Raw genomic sequence first — 22,863 nt, 5'->3', positions numbered from 1 at the left:
AGAAACCTCTACTGTTCATGGCCAAGACCAAGTCACCATTGCAGAGCCAATTCAAAATAAGTCAAGATGAAATTTAACAGCTCTACCCCTCTTCAAAGTATAACTTTGGCTGAGATCTACACGAGCCATGTCAGTGTTTAATACAGTGAGAAGAGTTCCCCTTCTTAGTCTCAAAAACCCTCTGTACATGGATTTATGTCAGTCTGGACTGAAGGATATGCTCCGAGAATTTGTTCTATTGTTTTGTACAGCCTAGAGCAAACATATCTCTATCTTTCACAGAAACATATGTCAAACATAAAAAAAATATTGTTAGATTTTTCTATCACTTTGTGCATTATAATGCAGCACTTAAGGCTATAGGCGATGAACCCAGATTCTCTGAGTTAGATTCCACCTAAATTCTAGGCACTTCTTAACTTAATAGATGCAGAATTATTGGGGTCCTTTTAAGACCATGGACTGTAAAGAATCATCCTGCATTCCTCCCAAATCTTCATAAAGAAGCCTGCTCCCTTCTCAATATCATCTCAGGTGATATGTCTTCACAGAATTTTCATTTGTTCAACCTAATCTTTAAGTGAGTTTTTCTGAAGTAACTATTTTGGTACAAGATGCCACTATATATGGATGTTTGAAACAAGGTTTTTGCTACAAGAAACTTAAAAGCTAGTTAAAGTTACATTATAAATCCCCAATGTAGCTACAACTATGTACACATGCAATAAAACTTTGAGGAAAATATGCGTGTCTGCACTGAAACATCAACTTTAAAAATGCCTGCACCATGACACAACATTCTTATTTGAAAGTTTCAGGCTGGCAACCTTCTTATTCTACACCAGTCCCTCACTTATTCCTGGATTCATTTCGTTTACTTAGAATATTCCCTCATTGAATGAAAGCCCCTTAGATGACAAAGGACAGGAGCTTGCGAATAGCTTATCCTACTCATGACCAAGACCAGGAATGCCAACAGGAGAGGTGCTAAACTCAACTGTCTCTGATCTCCCTGCCTTGTCCAGCCTTCTCCATCAGGGTGACCGATGCCACCATTCATCCAGCTGTGCACATCAGGAGCACACCAGTTATCTCTGGCGTGTTCTTCCTCCTGCCACTCCCACCAGTCCTCCCTGGATTTTATTTCCTGAAATATTCCTCAGCATCACCACTACTGTTCTCTTTCTTAAAACACATAGTCAAGGCAAGAACTTCAAAATTCCCAAAGTATAGAAAGCACTTAATGAAAAATATTTTAAAATCCTCCTTTCCATTCCTCAACCCCAAATCCCACAAATCAGAAGTAATCATTGCTGACCATTTCTCACATATTATTCCAGAAAACTTCAGTGTGTGTAAAACCATTTTAATGTTGGTTGGGAACTCAGCCTAAGAAAGGAAAGTATTCACATCAAAGAAAATAATATGCAATTATAAAGTAATTCTAATCTTATTTGCATTGTTAGATGAATATGGAAGACTATCGAAGCTTAGACAACTATATGGTACTGTTTAAACTCACCCTGCTTCTCTGCTCTCATGTCTTATATCCCCAAAGGTGTCCAGAGCCTCACCTTCTTGAGAGTTTCTTGCCCCACTTATTCTTCAGCTACAACATCTTGAAAGGGCCACTTCGACACACACAGCAGGTCAGGTCCCCACTATTCAAACTAACAGCACTATGGGCTCCCCTTTCATGGTACCTACCAGCATTGTTATCAAATTAGTTAGCATGTAGTTAGTTACTTGGTGGATGTCTTACTGTTCTAAGATTCCTCAAGAGTAGGAGCCATCTCTCTCTTGCTCTCCTCCACTTCACCAGAATCTAGCACAGCACTAAGAGAGTAGGAAACCTCAAAATGTGTTAAGTGAAAGAATGAATAAATGGTCAAGATAATGAGTGACCAACAGAAAAGATTTTTGAAACAGTAAACTCCAAAGTTATAATATTGTTTCTATAAAAAGGGACAATTATAGGTTTTTAAAAAACTGACACCTTGACTTTTAAAAAGTTGTTGTTGGAAAGATGCCTATATTTTATTTTAATCCTATCAATTCAACAGAAAACATACAACCAACATTGCTTTCTAGAGCCAAACCCAGTAAAACTTATATCTTAGTGCAGATTTATGTATCTATATAAATGACAGAAGTGTGAATAGTAAATAAAGGCAGTTAAACATGTATGATTCAATCTCTCTAGACATAATTTAAGAAATGTAAGAATAAGAACACATATAATGATGTTCCGATATATGAATGTTGCTGCAAACACTAAATCAACTGACCCTTGAACAACACGAGGTTTAGGGGTGTCAACTCCCTGTGTAGTTGAAAATCCACATATGACTTTTGACTCCCGCAAAACTTAATTACTAATAGTCTACTGTTGACCTACTAATGGCCTTACCAATAGCATAAAGAGTTGATTAACAAAGAAGGAATGACCAGTGAGGCAGGCGGGAATGCAGTATGTATTATATACTATATTCTTACAATAATGTAAGCTAGAGAAAAAGAAAATGTTATTAAGAAAATCCTAAGCAAGAGAAAATATATTCATAGTATTCATTTTTTAAAATCCTCATACAAATGGACCCATGCAGTTCAAACCTGTGTTGTTCAAGAGTCAACTGTATCTGTACAAGCTGTTTCATTTACCTATTGCTGCATTCCAAAAATCCACAAGTTGGTAGCTTAAAACAACAATCACTGTAATTGCTGAAAATTTTGTGGGGTAACTGGAGCTCAGCTGGGAGTTGCTTCAGCAGGTCTTTTAGGGCTCTTTCATGCAGTTCCAGTCAAATGGTAGTGACAGCTGGATCATACAGAATGGCTTCACTCGCATGTTTAGTGGCTTGGCTGGAATATCTTCATATGGAAGCTGGATTCTAGAGCAAGGGCTCCAAAAGAATAAACCTCAATCTAAAAGTGTTATCAAGTTTCTACATGAATGATACTTGCTAATGTCAGATTATCTAACCTCAGAGTTTATGTGGAAGAGACTATACAAGGTCTTAGCCACCAGGAGACATGGTTCATTGGGGTCCATTAAATTAACAATTAACTTCTGGTCATGACAGAGGCATAGTTAGACACATTTTGCCTCCTCATGTAACCACAGACAGAATTACAACTATATCTCAAAACAAGTAACAACCAGAACTGTCAGAAAATCAAGCTGTATGGAAATCTGATGACCAAGGATTTAAAGAAACCATATTCATCCAGATGGGTAGGAGGGGCAGAGTCACAGAGACAGGCAGAGAGACAAGGAGACACAGTATGGCATGGAGAAGCAGCAGCAGCAGATTGGCAGGCAAAAAGCCTAAAGGAGTTCATCATCACCAAGCCATTATTACATGAAACATTAACGGGATTTATGTAAGAAAAAGAAGAAGATCAAAACTATGAACAGTAAAATGACAATAAACTCACAACTATCCACAACTGAATCTAAAAACAAACAAACAAAAAAAACCTAAGCCAACAACCAGAACAGGAACAGAATCATAGATACGAAGATCATGTGGAGGGTTATCAGCTGAGAGCAGGGAGGGGGAGAATCAAGAAAAAGGTGCAGGGATTAAAAAGCATAATTGGCAGGTACAAAATAGACAGGGAGATGTTAAGAACAGTATAGTAAATGAAGAAGCCAAAGAACTTATATTCATGACCCATGGACATGAACTAAGTGGGTAGGGGATTGCTGGAGGGAACAGGGTACTGGTTGGAATGGAGCAAAGGAGAAAAAAATGGGACAAGCATAATAGCATAATTAGTAAAACATATTTTTAAAAGTACACAATTAAATCCAAGGTGATATTTACAGCAAAGGAAAGACTATATCAATGGTGCCAAAGGTCACCAAGAGATAATAGAGAAGCTTACAGAGTTCACTTGACTCGTGGAGGATAACTCCTTTCTTGGTTTCCCTCCTGTTTCACTGACCATTCCTTCTTTATCTCTTTGCTACCTCCTCTTCATCTACTTCACCTCAAAATGCTGGAATGCCACAGCCCTGTCATTGCACAGCTTCTCCCCTTATCCACATTCATTCCTTAGAAGATCTCATTCACTTTCATGACTTTACTTCAAAATTCTGAATATTTCCAAATATGTATCTCTACCACTGACCCCTTGCCTGAACTTCAGAAGAATGTATCCAAATGCCTTTTAAAAATTCCACTTGAGGGGCTGATTTTCATCTCAAATTTAACATGTTAAGAACTGACTTTGTTTTATTCGTCTCAATAAATTCATCTAGTAGTTTACATAAAACACTCTGCAGCTACCCTTGACTCCCGTCTTTCTCTAACAACTCATATCCAAAATATCAGGAGTGAGCCCTGATTGGTATGGCTCACTTGGTTGGGCATCTGCCCATAAAGCACAAGGCTGTGGGTTCAATTCCCAGTCAGGGTACATGCCTGGGTTTCAGATTCAGTCCCCGATTGGGGCACATATGAGAGGCAACCAATCAATGTTTTCCTACCTCTCTTTCTCTCCTCCTTCCCCTTTCTCTAAAAATAAATAAATAAAATATTTAAAAACACAAGATATTAGCCATGCTATTGGCTTTACCTTTAAAATGCATCCCAAATATAGAATTACTTCTTTATGACCTAGCTAAGCCTCCATCATCTGTCAGTTACATTACTGTAATAATCTCTTAATTGGTTCAATGTTTTCATTCCTATTCTCCTGCATTCTAGTCTTTTCATAGGAGTTGGACATACTTTTAAAAGTAAATCTGATCCTGTCATTGCTATCCTCAAACCTTAAAATGCCCTCTTAAGGTAGGGGAAACAAATCTCTGAAGATCTCACTTTAGCCTTCAAAGCCCAACATGAGCCTTGCCCCTGACACATCTCTTACCACTCCTCCTTTTGTACTTTCTACCGTAGCTCACATCAGTTTCTCTGCTTTTACTCAAAAAGATGAAAGCATGCCCCCCTTTCTGGGCTTTTGCACTTGCAATTCCTATTGCCTGGCACCCTCTTCCTCCAGATATATGCATGACTTATTCTCTCTCCTTATTCAAGTCTCTGCTTAAATTTCACTTCATTAAAATGACCTTTTCTATCTACCTTATTAAAAAGAAAAAAAAAACTAGTCACATTCAGCAGAATCACACAGGTACTAAAATAAGTTCAAAGCCCACCTTTATGGTAACTGTCCAGCATATCCATTATTATCCATTCTTTTATCCTGACATTTTTCTTCATAAACCTTATAAATTCACATCACTATACCACATTTTAATTTGTATGTTTATTCATCGTATCTCTCTATTGCCCCTTCCCCAGAATGTAAACACTTTGAATGTAGAATATTATTTTTGTTAATTGCTGTAATACAACCACCCAGAAGACTGCTTTTTCTGTCAAATAATTTTTAATGTAGGAACTAATAAATGAACAATTAGAATATTTCTTCATCCCCACATTGTTGGAAAATATAAAGCTTAAAAAAGTAGACTCATCCTAACACTTAACCTAAGTTAAAACTAAGAGGAGTCTATAATGCTTGGATAAATCGGGCAAAACATGTTTTAATTTACTAGGAATTTAAGAAATACAAAAAGCAATATAAGGTAGAGAAAGGAAATTGGACTGAGATTTAGGAAACTTGGGCGACCATCCTGACTGGGATTCAAACATGTTTTATGACCCTGATGTAATAAGGACAGCCTCAGGAAAACCTCTTTTAATATAAAACCTTACACCCACAATACATCCAAAAAATAATATTCCTTCTTAAGAGAAACACATGGAATTAATAGATAATGACTATTGATCTTAAGCAAAGTATGCCAAGATTTTTGTGTCTCTTCCAAGAAAAAGATTACATATAATGCCTGCAAATCCCCCCCCCATCAAACAGTGCCTCATTTCCGTAAAAAATCTTACTTGATTGCTTTAAAGTTTCTCTAAAAGACTGTGGAGAAATTTTTCTATCAGTTTCCTAAATAAAGGAAGAAGAGAAAGGCAGAAGGATAAAGGGGTGGAGGAGGGTAGGAAGAAAAGGAGAGAAAGAGGAAGAAGACAGAAAGACAGTGGGAAGGAAGAAGAAAAGGAGGGGGAGGGTAAAAGGGGAGGAAGAAGAGCACAGCTCATAATGACAGGTAAAAATACTCTTCTCCAAAACTACCCTAAACAGTTATTTCATGGCCCTCCTGGGGCTAGAAGGGAAGCCATAAGTAGAATCTCTTTCTACCTGTCCTGTTGCCAAGTAAACTCTCTGTACAGCAGCTTCAGGGCTGTGAGATTGTTTGAGTAAATAATCCCACCTTCATGCAGAGAGCTGAATTATTACATCTAACACTGCAATGAATGGGTATTAACAGGCTCTGTATCATGGTGTCCTACAATTTATGAATCAGTTCTATCAAGTAAAGCATGGTCTTGTTCAGAGAGACAAAAGACTCATAAAGTCAGTCACTATATTGGGCAAGTCCCTATACTTCATAAAACTTAGTTTTCTCATCTTTTAGAAAGAAGAATAATAGTGGGTAGTGAGTTTTCTATAATCCTTTTTAGTCCTAAAATTGTTTCTTTCCAATTATTTCCATTATTTTTTCTTATTGTTACTCTATTTAGTTGTTTAACTAAAAAGATTAGTTAAGAAATTTTATTTCTTGAATTGTAATATGTGGAATGTTGCATTTAGCAAGGTTTTAATAAGTATCCTCCACACAAAGCCCTCCATGGTAAAAAGAAGTTTGGGAAACATTGGGGTTGTCATGGTTAAACATGTTCATTGCTGACAGGACTTGTCCTCTCTGCTAATAGGCTAATGTACCTCTATGACTGCATAAAAGAAGAACACTCTACAGTGTACATCACCTCCAAATTTTATCATCAAGCAAATTTACATGGAAACTCTGTCATTCTAGTTAAAGTTGGCTATACAATAGGTGTTTGTCTCCTCTCCTTTCTGAAAGTTCACTTAAAGTATTGTAAAATAATTAAGTTTAAATCTTCAGTGGTAAAGAAAATAAAAGGGCCAAGAGCTAATATGAGTTCCCGACAAGTTTGTGGGATATAATCAAAGCAGTTGCAGGAACAGGGGAAGAGGATAGAAGCTAGACAATGTATGAAGAAAAATTCAGCAGAGAATTCTGTCTATGACCTGAGAGAATCACAAAGAGGCTCTGGACTCACACACATACACACCATGTTGTGCGGAAGAGATGAGTGAGCTCAGAAGGAGATGTAGAGATGAAAACAGAACATTAATTAAAAGTTTCTAAATGAAATAATCAATAGCCACATCCTTCTCTGTCCCATAATACAACATAAATTGTGCTTTGTGATATTGTGATTTATAAGATTTTATATATATATATTTGGTCTTCATCCCTGTTTCAGACATGAAACTCCCAAAACCCTTGGAATTTCCTAATTTATTAAAGAAGCCATAAAGATGTCTTTTGGTATTGATAATAAGTCAACCTTTTCAACCACACCTAAGTTTTTGTTAATAAGGTGACTTTTGAAAAGCTCCTAGGTAACCCAAGGGTGGAGGCAGGTTGCCAGGAGAACCAACCAAGAAGAGCTGAAACTTTCAGTTCCCCACCAACTTCCTCTTCCCCCAATCTCCAGGGAGGGGAGCCAAAGTTCAAATCAATCACCACAACCAGCGATTAAGTCAATGGTACCTAAACAAAAATCTCAGAACTGCAGAGTTTCAAGAGCTTCCAGCTGGTGAACAAGAACACACCTATATGCTGGGAGGGTGGTACACTCCAAGCTCCATGGAGACAAACAGAACCCCCTACGCTTGGGATCCTTCCAGATCCTACCCCAGGTGTCTTCTTCTAGCTATTCATCTGTATCCCTTAATACCCTTTGTAATAACTGAATGGTCTAGTAAGTAATCTGTTTTCCTGAGTTTTTTGAGCTGCTCTAGCAAATTAATTGAACTTGAGGAGGGGGGTCACAGGAACCTCTGATTTATAGCCAGTACAATTGGTGGGTTAGAAGCACAAGTAACAACCTGACTTGTGATTTTTCATCTGAGGTAGGATAGAGAGGAATCTTGTGGGACTAAAGGCTTAATCTGTAGGATATGATATTACCTCCAAGTAGACAATGTAAGAATTAAGTTAAATTATAGGACGCCCAGCTGCTGTGGCAGTAGTACTTTGTGTGTGGAAACCCTAAACATCTGGTGTCAGAAGTGAACTGGTGTTGTAGCACAGCAGCAATTTTCAAACCAGTGTGCTGCAAGAATTCTTGAAACATGCAATGCCTATCTAGTCAGAGGCACTGACTCTTTTCCCTTAGATTGTCAGATAAAAATGACAACAGCCAACCCAACAATATCTGCCCCATGGGAATGAATCAAAATTATACTTATTTTTTGTCAGATTGGCAAAAAATATATATTTTTGGTATGCCACAGAATTTTAGTAATTAGTTTATGTGTGCCATGAGATGAAAAAGGTTAAAACTGGTGTAGTAGAGTATTGAGAATAGAGGAGATACACAGGAGTGTTCACTTTCTGAAAAATCTAAACACATTAGAGTTGATAGTCCAAGACTCTAAAGTTCAAGTGGTAAGGGTTGTGATAACTGAGAAAATGAAGTAAGAATTCAATCAACATGCATAACCTAAGAACTCAAATCATACAACAGTGGCCAGCACAGAAAAGATACCCACTATGACATTTCTAAACATTAAGAATAGGGGAAGAACTTTAAAGTTTCCAGAGAGAAAAGGCAACCTACAAAGGAGTGAAAACCAGATTGGTATCAGACTTTTCTTCCAAAATAACACATGCTGCAATAACTCTATAGTTCTGAGGAAAAAATATTTTAAGATTAATATGTACCACCAGCCACCTCAGCTGGATGGCTCAGTTGGTTGGAGCATCAACACATGCACAGAAACAGTACCTCCCAAAAATGATATTTGGGGCACATGAGCACACTGCCAATATTTTACTGCATAATAGATTCATTGTGTTAATTCAGTAAATACTGAGTTCAGGACCTTTTAAAATCAAGAGCCATTGGTATTATCATAATAATATTGCTTCTAAAGGATTTAAGAAATATAGTTTCTAAATTTTTGACCTTATGCTATGCTGCCCTTCAAATAATCAAAAATGGGTGAAACTGGTAGTGATAAGCAGGGAGTGAGGTAAATGAACAACTACAGAACCTCAGTGAGAAAAGATAGATGGACATGCCTGGGAATATTGCTCTAAGGCACTGTGTAGGTGGTTCCCATGGCAGTAAAAATATTTGGGGGATGGCAACATCATTGTTTCAAAACCTCAGGTTGTCCTTAACCACTGAACATTACTCAGGGAAGTGGTTTGAACAGTTAAAACAACACTCTCCCTCTCATCTTCAAAACAATAGGTATGATCCTGGTACTATTTTCTAGCTGTTGAAAATCAGGACAACAAGGCAAAGATTCTATTGTGTTCTCTGCTGTTTTCTGCTCAGTCTAGTTATCACCTTCTTCTCTGCAGATACAAAGCTTTAAGTTACCCAGGTGAATAAGGAATTCATAGCCAAGTTAGTACAGTAGCTAAAAAAAAATGGGAAAGCTGTGTCAAATAGGTATTTTGAAAAGCTTTCTGGCCTGTAAGTCTATAGAAGAATAAAAAGGGAAAGTATGTTTCTTAATTGTGTGATAGTGGGAAAGGAGCTACTTAAAGTTTCTATTAGGCAGCAGAGAAGTAAAACAAACCTGAGCATTGAAAAATTTCAGGGGTACAGGTAAAATCAGATCTCTGACCATTTAAAATTTCTTAAAATAGATCTTTCATCCCTAGTTGGTTTATAAGCAACATACCAAGCTTACCTTCAATAATAAAATGCAACCCCCTTGGAGATATTCAATGGCCCAGGAATCAGAGCCTATTCCTATGCTCAGGGCAGGCATTAGTAATTGATCATCACTTCATACTCAGCCCAGTGGAGCCTCCCAAACCTCTCAACACAGAGTTTCTGGCAGTCCCACTCCAAATAAGACACATGATATAATACATTTTGCAAGTCTGGCTACAATGTTGCCACTTATCCAATATTTCAATATAAATTGGACAAAGGCTTTGAAACCTGAGCATTGGTCACATGAATCAAACACTCCAGTTTTCCCTTTGCTTCCTCCTATCAGGACACTTCCTTTCTGATGTCCAACAGGTACCCTTGACTCTGAGCATCTACAGAAGAACTGACTACTTCTCTCCCTCTCCACAGTGGTGCCTGCTCATCTTACTTCTTCCTGCAAAGAACTCACTTCTCTCAAGTTCAGCAAACAGCTTGTAACTATTTAATTTGTGTAGCTTGTAATATTTTCCTTTGGGTCTGCAGATAATACAACCCAGTCCTCATGTTTCTATAGTTGAAATCATCTAGTTAGTTGCAGGACATGGATAGTTCATTTTCCTTTGAAAGTGCTTAAATAAGTTTTCTTTAGAAAATTCTATGTGTTTGATTTGGGTACCTAGACTCTATGATGTCATGTAAGCATATGCCTCCAACAGTCTCTTTGTCCCAAAGCCTCACAGCAGTGAATTACACTGCACTTTCAATACCACTAGAAGAAGGCTCTTCACAAAATTGTAAGAAATTCAGCTTTAGCTGGGTTCCAAACAAAGTCAGAATCTAACCTCCTGAGGAGCTTTACTTGCATTAACCAAGAGCATGGACATAAGTCTGAGAGCAGCAAATACTTACTGTGCTACCAGGTGAATCATGAGGTAGGAAGTCCCAATGTGCGAGAGCACAGGGAACTGGCTCCTGAAGCCATATAATAAATTGTAGATAATAACCTATAATGGTATCCATGCATGCTTGAGAAAGATTTCAGATATCAGGAAACACAATCTATACTCCAGCAATCATTAGTGTAGGAAGAATGTTAAAGACCTTTTAACAACCCCATCCCACACCTCCTTTGATATTTGGGAAAGTTGAGCTCCAGAAATATTAATTAACTTGCTTGAAGTTACACAGAGAAGGAAGCTCTAGTTTCCTGGTTCTTAGGCTAGTCATTTCTCCACTAGCTATCAATCTACCAGTTCTTAGTTAGGAATAGTTCATACTCACTCTGTTCGAGAAGTATTCTTTTTGTTTAAATATATACATGCATATGTACTATGTTTAATTATAGTAATATGTTATTGGAGAATCCATATATGATTTTGAAGAAAAAATAAGTTATTTATGAATGAAAATACATAACACATTTTTTTAGAGTTTAATGATAATTTAGAGATCAAAAAATAAAGCAGAGCATTGGCTGGCTGACTTATTTGGTTAGAGTACCACCCTGTACACCAAAAGGCTGAAGATTTGATCCTCAGTCCCCAATCAGGACACATACCTAGGATGATGGTTCGATCCCCCTGTTTGGAGCACATGTGAGAGGCAACCGATAGATAGTTTTCTCTCACAGTGATGTTTCTCCCTCTGTCTCTCTCTCTCTCTCTCTCTCTCTCTCTCTCTCTCTCTCTCCCCCCTTCCTTCTCTCTCTAAAATCAATGAACATACCCTCAGGTGAGGACTATATATAAATAAATAAATAAATAAATAAATAAATAAATGTAAAGCAGAAAAATATTGAAATCATGAATGACGTAGACTGGCAAGCCAGTGAAGACATCCTACCTCCTTTCCAGAATCCATTTACATGGTTGCAAAACACTAATTTCTAAGAAGTTTAACAAACAGCCCTCAAAGGAAGAATTAATGCTAAACATACTTTTCCTTTGGTACTTCAGAACGCACTATCTGACCTTCGTAACCCTAGGTGAATGTGCCTGTACTTTTCCTCACCATCTGCTTTTCTCATTCTCTACCTCAGCTCCTGCTGAAAGTGGAAAGTTGCCTTTGCAATATGAACAATCTGTTCTATGTTGTTTCATTTTGAAAATATAAATCCATTATCATAATTTTTGTAACAATAATAGACATCTAATCTCTGCTTGGAGATGCAGAAAGTTGAAAGAGCATCACTCCCAAAATTTGACTAAAAAACATCTAAGGAGAGCAAACTTGTAACTTTTCTCAAATCAACCAGTATACTTTTATCAACTAAATGGCCTAGAACTTAGAGAGAAAGAGGCACCTACAGGGAGAGATGAGTTATGAGCAGTAAGCTATCTAGTTCAAATGCCAGTAAGAATTTAATCTAACTTGACTAGATTAAACCAGAAGTCAAATACCAGTGAGAAGAGTTTGTCTAGAGAGATAGGCAATTTCTGGAGTCCAATGTACATTGGTTAGAGGGTGAAGACTTAAGTGGCAACAAATATAAAGGACTTTTGCTTCCCCGCTTCCCCCACCGTGACAAGCTTCACCCCAGACACTCACAGAAATGATTGAGAGAATCCTGAAAAATCTCTCTTTTGTCGTAAATTTGGAATAGGAGAACAGCAGTTACTACAGAGGGGCAAGACATTTGCCCAGGCCCTTCTCTCCCTTTTTACCTACAGAAAAATAAAAGCAGACTTTACTCTTTGGGGAAAGGGGTAAGAAACATCATCTCAGTTAGCACATTAGTAAAGTCCCCTTGCAGCTGAGGGAAGGTAACAGGAAATAAACCTGGACCCTGAAGGAGTAGCAGCAGTATATACAAAGTCCAGAACCTTGCTAGAGAAAGACAGGATCCCTGATAAGGCCACATCCCCAAGATTCAGGGACACAATGACTGCCTAAGACTGAGACTTGAATAAAATAGTGGAGAATACCCACCTCCACCCTCAGTCCCCACACTCAGGCTAATAGCTAATAAGCACTGAGTCACAAGTAACGTGCCAAAAAAAAGACCTAAGGCATAACAGGAAGGGAAGATTTAACGCTGAGGATAGAAAAATCACTGAAAAAAAAATAACAAAGGCAACAACAACAAAACAACCTCCTAGCCTGAAAGTAGAAAATATCCCTAGAGGAATTTAAACCACATGGCATACACTTGGGGTAATCATAGCAACAATAAGGCTCAAAGCTAGCCCAACCCTTAACTAGATTAATAAATCCTAGAACTAAGGGCTTGGCTGAAGGAAATGTATGCCCATTTTCAATGATAAAATTTACCTCAATCTCTAACAACCTACACAAAATATTCAACTTTCAGAGACAGAGAAAGTCATATAAAGAGACATGAAAAAACACACTCCCAGAAGACAAAGTGATCGTCATAACCAGAGTCAGATATGACAAAGATGTTAAATGTCTAACATAAAATTTAAAATAACTGTGATTAGTGTGTTAAAGGGTCTAATGGAGCAGCTGAATGACACCTAAAAATCAGATGGATAATATTAACACAGAGATAGAAACGGTAAGAAAGAATTAAATAGAAATGCTGAAAATTAAAAGCATACTAACAAAGAAAAAGAATGCTTTTAATGGGCTTATAAGTGAGCCAGGACAGGCAGATAAAGAAAGAATCAGTGAACTAGAAAATAGATTTTTTAAATTATCTAAACTGAAATACAAGGAGACAAAAAGAAAGCAAAAAAGACAGAACATTCAAGAGCTGTGGGGCAGTATCAAACAGTATAACTTACATGTAATTGGAATCCCAGAGAAGAGAGACAGGACTGGAGAAATATTTGAAAAATAATGACCAAGAATTTTTTAAGATTAATGATAGACACCAAACCACAGATCCAAAAACCACAGGGTAAAAAATAGATGCACATGGGTAAATCATATTTAAATCACTAACCACTAAACACAAGCAGAAGGTCTTGAAGACAATAGAAAAGGGTACAAAACATGCAAAGGAAGACATAAAAACAACAGATGTCCTTCAGAAACTTTATAAGCTAAAAGGTAATGAGGCAGTATCTTTAAAATACTGAAAAATGAAATTATCCGTCATGAATTCAATCTCCAGCAAAAATGAAGGAGAAATAAAAATGTTCAAAGGTGTATACAAACTGTAGAAGTTTATCAGTCAATCCTCTCTGCAAGAAATACCAGGAGGGACATCAGCAAGATGGCCAAACAAGGTGTCCCTTTCTCTCATTCTGCTGAATGACAATTTGACATCCATGCTCTAATAGAAGTGTCTTTTGTGGGAGTGTTGATAGGATATTGTCAAGCCTCATTACAGTTCAAGACTGTGGAGAGCCTTTTGAGAAGGCAGGCCATTTGCTGACCATGGTCCCAGCTAAAGACCCAGAAAAATCTCTGTAACCCTGAAGATTAAGCTGCAGTCCCATGTGTCATGGTCCTGTCAAGCACAGTATACAAAGAGCCCCACAAGAAGTCCCTTCCACCCATATGTTGGATAATAGGCTCATAGGACGTGGTCCCAGCTGTGGACCAGAAGTGGCCTGTGAACTGGTTCTAGTCCCTCTTGGCTTTGACCCAGGAGCCCCTGGAAGAAAGCCCACCAAAGACTGCCAGGCTATATGGATTCTGAAAGGGCCCTGTAATCGGACTCTAGCCTGTCTCTGCTATAGACCATGAGCAGTCCTGCTGACCCAGGGACCTGACAGGAAACAGTCCCATCTGCATCCCTGGCAATCCTGAAAGAGCCCCATACTTGCTTCCAGTTCTCTCTCAGACACGGTCTGCCAACAGGCCTAAGAGTCAAGGAAATCAGTGGGAAACAATCCTAGGAATCTACAATCTTAAGAGATCCATTAAGGATCCAATACTAGGCTCCAGGCACCTCCCAGCCACAGTCCACAAGCAAACCTAGTTGGCACAGGGACCCACTGGGAAACACTTCTATCTATGCCCCCTGGTTATCCTAAAAGGGCCCTATACTACTTAGTTGCAGCCCCTCTCAGTAACAGTCCATAAGCAGTCATGTTGCCAAAAGGACCTAGTAAGACACTCTCATAACAATACCTCAGGAAATCCAGAAAGGGACCTATATTCAGCTCCAGCCCCTCCAGCCATGGTCAGGGAAAAATTAAGCTCACCCAGGGACCTGGTGGGAAGACATGCCCATCCATGGCTCTACAGTTAGGTCTAAAGACCTCAATCTTGGCTGTGGAACCAGAAACAGAGCTGGGTCTGTCTGGGTTCCAGTCCCTTTCAGCCATGCTAAATGATCAGTCCTGCCTACCTAGGTATCCACCCATTGACCAGGGACCTGACAGGACCCACACGTGTCCATAAATGTGGTTAGCAGGCCGCTGACTCAGGACCCAACTGTGGACCCTGAAGCAGGCCCTTGTTATAGCACCACTCAACTAAACAAGGTAAAGAAGCTGGTCCAATCCACCCCAGAAACAGTCAGAATCTATACTTGCCTGAGCCCCTGTTTACAAGCCCACGAACTATGGACCCCACTGGAAATCCAGCGACAGCCAACTGCACACTCTCAGGCCAGGTAGGACCAGATATCAGGACCTTAGCCAGGAGTGAGTAATGCATACTAAAAATTACCTCTAGTAAGAATGGTCAATGGACTTAGGGGCAAATTTTGATGAGCAGCAAGACTGCATGGTCATAGAGTGTCTCCTCACAGATTGTTTATTAATTGCAAATGAAAAATATTATAGTAAAATTCGGTAACCCTTGGTGGGTAATTAAAATTAACATGAGGATATCAAGTGTTTACACGTGTAATATCCTGAAAAGGAAACAATGTCACTTATATAGTATATATGCCAGGAGTACAGAGTCTAAATCTAATCCTGAGGATGCATCAGACAAACCTATAAAAAGAAATTTTCTATTCAAAAGTAGGGGGTGCAGGGAGCTGTATTATCCAAAATGTCGATGTCTAGAAAGACAAATAAGGCTAAGACAACATTCCAGATTGAAGGAAACTTAAAAAAAACACACACACACATAAATGTAGTACTTGATCCTATACTTGATCCCATACTGAAAGAAAACAAATGCTTAAAGAAGACATTATTGGGTCAATTGATAAAATTAACATATAGATGTGAGACTAGATAAAAGTATTGTATCAATGTTAAATCCACTAAAATTGATAACAATATGGTGACTATGTAAGAGAATTGCCTATTCTTAAGAAATATACACTTATAGATTTAGGAATAAAGAGTAATGATGTAGGCAACTTGCTCTCAAATGGTTCAGATTAAAAATATATACACTGTCATATATATGTGTGTATGTATGTATGTATATACATTATATATAATTAGATGGATATATAGAGAGAGAAGGAAGAGAGAGAAAAAAATTAAAAAATAAATAACCTCTGGAAGAATATTGAAAAACAAACTGTTAACCATAATTATTTTCCCAGTACTGGAAAAGGAGCCTAAAGAAGTAGGGAGAAAGGTTTTTGTTTTTGTTTTCATTTTATACTTCTATAGTTTGAGTGTTTGACCTTGCCAATTTATGTTTTTTTTAATAAAGAATAGAAAAGCACCTAATGATAATATATTCCCTGTTGTCATACAAGACAAATGTTAAAGTTAGTATAAATAATAATATTTTATAATTTGGATTGAACATTAAATTTCATAACTATGCAGAATATGTGTGCTTTTTACATACTACAAACCAAAGTATTTTTAAGGTGTTAAAAGCCTAGCCTCAAGAAAAAGTTCCTTACCTATCTATTTACTTTCAGAGGAAAAACTTGAAATTGTGAACACCCTTTTTGTGCAGAACATTTGAATTTTCAAATTCAGAGTTGAACAGCAGAGTTCAGCTTTAAAATTACTTAAAACTGAGATAAGAATGCCCCCAGCCTATTTCCTTTCTCACCGTATTCAGCCTCAGGCTTTCACAGAAGGATGAATAAGTGGCTCTTCTTATTCATGTTTGGTATCTAACACCATCCTATACTACTTTGTTAGAAATATGGCTACACACACGCACCTACAGGGTGGGGCAAAAGTAGGTTTAGAGTTGTGGAAAATAGTACAATAATTAATAAATAGTAATGCATGGGTAACCTCTGTGTTTTGTAGACTCACAACAGCAAACCTACTTTGTCCCACCCTGTATATATCTGATACTAATTCATCAGTTCTGATGTTTCAGGGTTACCTCCAGCAAAGGAAGATTTCTTTTGAGGTACTTTTCAAAGGATTAGTTCAACTAGTTAAGGCCTCCTATAGCCATGCACACAATCCCTCTATAGTATTGCTTTTCAAAGTGTTGTGACTCACCTAGGGCTCTTATTAAAATGTACATCTTGATTTTGTAGGTCTGGGGAGGGGTCCTTGAGTTATTTTTGACAAATCATCGTGTTATTGATGCTATGGTCTACGGACCATCACGTTGAGTAGGGAGTCTGTACAGAATTGAGCATAGACAGGGATGGGACATAGGCCTGAGTCCTTCTTGGTTTACTTTTTATTTGGGGGAAAAAAAAAACACCTAGTTATGTTATCCTTGCTTTTATCAACCTAGCAGTCCTCAGGGTTATTTGAGGGCAGATACTGTATCATTTTCAACTATTCCAGTCTGGACTGAGACTATCATCTCAGAAATTTTCGTCATTTGGTATTTTTAGTTAATGGGCATAATATTAAAAAAAAATGAAGAAGTACAGGCTTTACTAGCTGTCCATCTGGTAGAAAAAGAAGAAAACAATTTAGAGTCATATGGAAATAATACTCTAGTGAAAAGAACATGTCTTGGACCTATGGGAGAGCTCCAGCCCGAGCCATGTCCCAAACTGCTTTAAGAAGAGTTGCGTAGGAGACACATGCAGTCTCTGTGTAAAGCAAGTATCACACGTATGCCTAATGACAGCAACTGTTGTCTTCTTCTCTGTCTCCGAGCCCCTCAGGGAGAGAGAGAGAAGCACTGTCTGCCATAGAATCTACTTCCATACCCCTGTTATACCTGTGAGAGACTAACATTTTAGGACTTATGGCTAATTGTCCCTTTCAAAAAGAATATGTACAAAAGAAGTATAGGGAAACTTGCGGAATCCATGGAATATCCATCATAATGTAAAAATAATTAATCCCTCAAGATAAGTGACTTTGCAGGAAATAGCCCGGATTTTATTAAAGACTAAAGACCCTGTTGCATTCTCCGACCGGTTTAAAAAGAAAAGTCTGTTGACATCAAACATGTAGCCCACATGGATTAAATTAGGCCACTCTTCGTGTTACAGTTTAAGATTTCATAAAGTACAGCTTGTGGTTAAATCATGTGTTTCGGTTCTGAAGGGCCGGTTGATGACTTCCCAATCTTTTCAATATTGTACCACTAGCAATATTTACCCCGGCACCACCACAGCCCTTTTCAATCTGGTCTTAATAATCCAGCCCCCAGATTTGTAGCCCACTCCACATTTTGATTCCCAATAAACAAATATTTGTGGTGTGTTCATGGGCTGTTTAACTGCTAGCACATTTGGTTTAGGACAGCATTCCCTGAAGAAAGGGGACACATCTGTGAACCCTGGGTTAAACGTTGTTGGGAATGAGGTTTCATTGAAAGCACCAGGTCTTTTTTTCTTAAAGGTTCAGTGACAGCCAATGGAGACTAAACTGGGACAGCTGTTCAAGGAGGGCAATTCTTCAAAAGTGTCTAATGAGGAATTTGTCTTCTCCACCTCAGTGCTCCCCCCCACCAACCCGCCCTTACTCTGAGGGCCCAAACGCTAGAGCATTAGTGGGTTTTGGGATAAGCAGGAAACAGAGAAGACAGTGGCAGGGAGAGATCTCCTTTATACATATGCAAGGTATCCAGATGCTTCAGTGTCTGAACTTCTTAGCACGAATCTGGGCATCGACTTAACCACTTGGGAACTCACATAGGCAAGGAATGTTTATTCATCTCAATATCTTCCTGTTTCCAGGATTAGGGGCTGTCAAAAACAAAGACATCAGCAAGTCCATGCTGTCTGTCTTGTTTCACTTAATTCATTTTGTTTGCAGTCACAACAAGCATGTTATTTATTTAGTTGTAAGTACATACCAAAGTAAGGATGCATTCGCTTTAATCCTTTAATTTAACAAGATCACATACTTTAGGAAGCCAAAGGCTTTACAGAAAGATTAGAATAAAGAGTTCTGTTTCCTCTTAGATTAAAATAGATATCCTGAATATTTGATTTGTGGTATATCATTATGTTTGATATTTAGGTGCTCTCTTGCTGAGGTCTAAATTAGTATGTTTATTAAATTCCCTCTAAGTGGCATTTTACCCACTGTGTTTACGTTTAGAATCATCTTTCACGACAAAGACTGTCATGAAATGAGAAAACTGATTTACTGTCTACATTTCTTCCAAGTTTGGTAGCTAAGACCCATCTGTCAGCAAAAATAAAACACATGCATGCACATGCACCTGCATGCTTCTTTCCTCACAAGAACTGTGGCCCTTTGGCCACAGTTCAGCTTGGTCCAGTTTTTAGCAGCAGGTACCAGGTCAGTGTTTCTTTCCTGATTTCTGCGAATGATTTCTGTCCAGTATACTCTATTCGTACCATTGGAAGGTGAGGATGGGTTTTCATTCAAAACCTTCTCTAGCCTGGTAAGGATTAGGCAGGAATAATCTTTTTGAACAAGGAATTGTTTACTTGTTGAACCACAATTTAAGCATCTACTCCTGAGAAATAGGTTGAGATAAGTAAATTTTAAAATAAATAATCAGTTTGGCTTGAGAAAACCATCCCCAAAAAGGTAAATCTATGAATGGAAATTTTTAATGGTTAAAGTAACAAAAGACTGTGGAACTAGTAAATCAATTTCTACAAAGGTTCATAAAGTGACTAGCTTTTTATCAAATGACACTCCCACCCTATCACTTCCAACCCCTCCATCCAATCCGTCTGGCCTGTGCAGGCAAAGGTCTCTAACAAATGGCAAGATCTGAGAGCAAAGGACTGATGGCACACAGATCTGTCTTCCAGGGCAATGGCTGCACTTTCTACGTCAGTCTTCCTCTGCATAGAAGTAGACCCAACCTTTCTCCTGCTGGTGTATCCTCTGGCTCAGTCCTTCCACAGGGACTGTTCAACCTCTACTTTGTAAGACAACATACCCAAGTCTGCACAACTCAAATGCCACAGCACAAAAAGCACACCATCAAGACAGATGCACTCATTAGCATCTCAGTCTGCAGAAATTTATCAGGTGAACTAATCCAAATGCCTGATAGTTCCTGAGGAACTGAAGTTCAGAGGAGGTAAATTGTGGTGAGAAAGAAAGGAGAAAAAGGTCTGAAGAATGGTCAAGTGTTGTGAGAGCAGCTGGACACTGAGGGGTAGCTTGTGCACAGTGGAAAGACCACCGTTTTGGAGTGAAACATGCTCCTCCTACATAATCCTCATATATTGGGTGAAGTTGCAAATACTATATATAGTGATCCATTTAATTCTCTCAACAACTCTAGGACATATGAGCTATTAGTATTATTACTTCCATTTTACAAACGAGAAAACTGAGGTACAGAAAATGTAAGTATTTGCCCAAGATCCCAGAGCTTCGTAAGAGATGTAGCTGGAATCTGAATCCAGACAGCCTTGCTCAAAGAGTCCACATCCTCAATAAACTTGATGCTAACTGTATTATGTCCCATAAATTAAGTGACTTAACCTCTGAGCTCCAAGGGCCTATTTGGGAAATTAGAGGTTACAATACTTCTGTCAAGTTGTATTGTGAGAATTCAATGTGAATATGCATGTCAATCATTAAAAACTTATTTTTCTAAGGGATGAGGTACCTACAGAAAAGGGAACTTCACCTGCCTCACACTTTTGTTGCCATGTTCCTAGGCGTCCCACAAATGTCCCATGTCTCCCCAGCCTGCCATCTATACACCACATGGTCACTCCTCCAGCCTGTCTACAGATCAATAAACAGCTGCTTGAGTAGGACCACAGGGCACTTTCATCTCCAGTACAACAGAAAAGAGCAATTAAGCAGAGAATATTAACTACAAGCCAAATCCTCCTCTTCTAGAACTGCAATGGAAAACTTGGGTTATTTGCTTCAATATGTTTTCATTCTCACTACATGAGCAAAATTCCTTAGTGCTAACAGGGTAAAAACTCAGCCTGCTGAGAATTACATCCATTTACCAGAAACTGCCTTTTTCCCTTCATTTTACATTTTCCAAAGCAAGGCACTGTTTTGATGTTGTCATATCAACAAATAGGCACTCACTGCCTACAAAGGTCAGGGAGGAGGCTGCAGATGACCTAGCAGGAACTGTATACAATTGGGGGGTAGAAGAAGCAGGTTCCACTCTTAGTTCTCCTGCTCTGTGGTGGCACTTGATTTAACTCCTCGATGTTTCTTGACCTTCCTCCCTAAATTGTGATACTTTCCTGTGCACCCCCTCCCAGCTCTAACACACAAGTCACTCTAGGGCTGCTCTACAAACTATCACCAAGTGGGTGGTTTAAACAACAGACATTTATTGTCTCATAGTTTTAGAGGCCAGAAGTCTGAGATCAAGGGGTCATCAAAGTCAGTTCCTCCTCAAGGCTGTGAGAAAAAAATCTGTCCCAGGCCCTTTCCCTACTTTATGAAATCTTGTTGGCAATCTTTGGCATCCCTTGCCTTGTAGAAGCATCACAGCAATCTCTGCCTTCATCTTGACATGACGTACTCCTTTGTGCATGTCTTTGCCCAAATCTTCCCCTTTTTATACGGACACCAGTTATACTGGATTAGAGGCCTACCCTCTTCCAGTCTACTCCAGTATAAGCTAATATTTTTTAGGATGCTAATGATAGCTTTAATTTTTGATGTTCTTTACCTTGTTAAGAAAATTCCTTTCTATTCCTAGTTTTTTTTTTCTTCCTTTTTTTATTGTTGATACTATTGCAGATGTTTCCATTCCACCCCCTCTTTGCCTTCCTCCTCCAAGCCCAAGCTCCCCCTTCCCTCTGATCATCACCACACTGATGTCTGTGTCCATGGCTAATTGCTTCACCTTCTTTCATCCAGCACACCCCTTCCCCTCTAACAGCTATCAGTCTGTTCCATGTATCCTTGACTCTGTTTCTATTTTGTTCATCAGTTTATTTTGCTCATTAGATTCCACATATAAGTGTGATCATATGGTACTTGTCTTTCTCTGACTGGCTTATTTTGCTTAGCATAATAATCTTCAAGTCCATCCTGTTGCAAAAGGTATGATTTCCTTCTTTTTTACTGCTGTGTAATATTCTATTGTGTACATGTACCAGAGTTTTTTTATCCACTCATCTATTGATAGGCACTTTGGCCGCTTCCAAATATTGGCTATTGTAAACAATGCTACAATGAACATAGGAGTACATATATTCTTTCAAATTAGTGTTTCAGGTTTCTTCAGATATATTCCCAGAAATGGCATCATTGGGTCAAAAGGCAATTCCATTTTTAATTTTTTGAGAAAACTCCATACTGTTTTCCACAGTGGCTGCACCAGTCTGCATTCCCACCAATACTGCACTAGAGTTACCTTTTCTCCACATTCTCCCCAGCACTTTTTTTTATTCATGTATTGATGATAACCATTCTGGCAGGTGTGAGATGATATCTCATTGTGGTTTTAATTGCATTTCTCTGATGATTAGTAACATTGAGGATTTTTTCATATGTCTATTGGCCATCTGTATGTCTTCTTTAGATAACTGTCTATTCAGGTCCTTTGCTCATATTTTAATTGGATTGTTTGTCTTCCTGATCTTGAGCTGTATAAGTTCCTTATATATTTTGGACATTAACTCCTTATCAGATACATCATTGGCAAATATGTTGTCCCATACAGTGGGTTGTCTTTTCATTCTGTTAATGGTTTCTTTTGCTGTGTAGACATAAGCTTTTCAGTTTGCTGTAGTTCTGTTTATTTTGTTTTCCATCATTTCCATTAATCTAGGAGATATATTGGCAAAAATATTTCTCCAAGAAATGTCTGAGATTTTACAGCCTATGTTTCTTTTATGATTTTTATGGTTTTGCAATGTATGTTTAAGTCTTTTACCCAT

The sequence above is a fragment of the Phyllostomus discolor genome, chromosome 3 (assembly GCF_004126475.2).
Source record: "Phyllostomus discolor isolate MPI-MPIP mPhyDis1 chromosome 3, mPhyDis1.pri.v3, whole genome shotgun sequence".
NCBI lineage: Eukaryota > Metazoa > Chordata > Mammalia > Chiroptera > Phyllostomidae > Phyllostomus > Phyllostomus discolor.
This window is presented reverse-complemented; position numbering follows the sequence as displayed.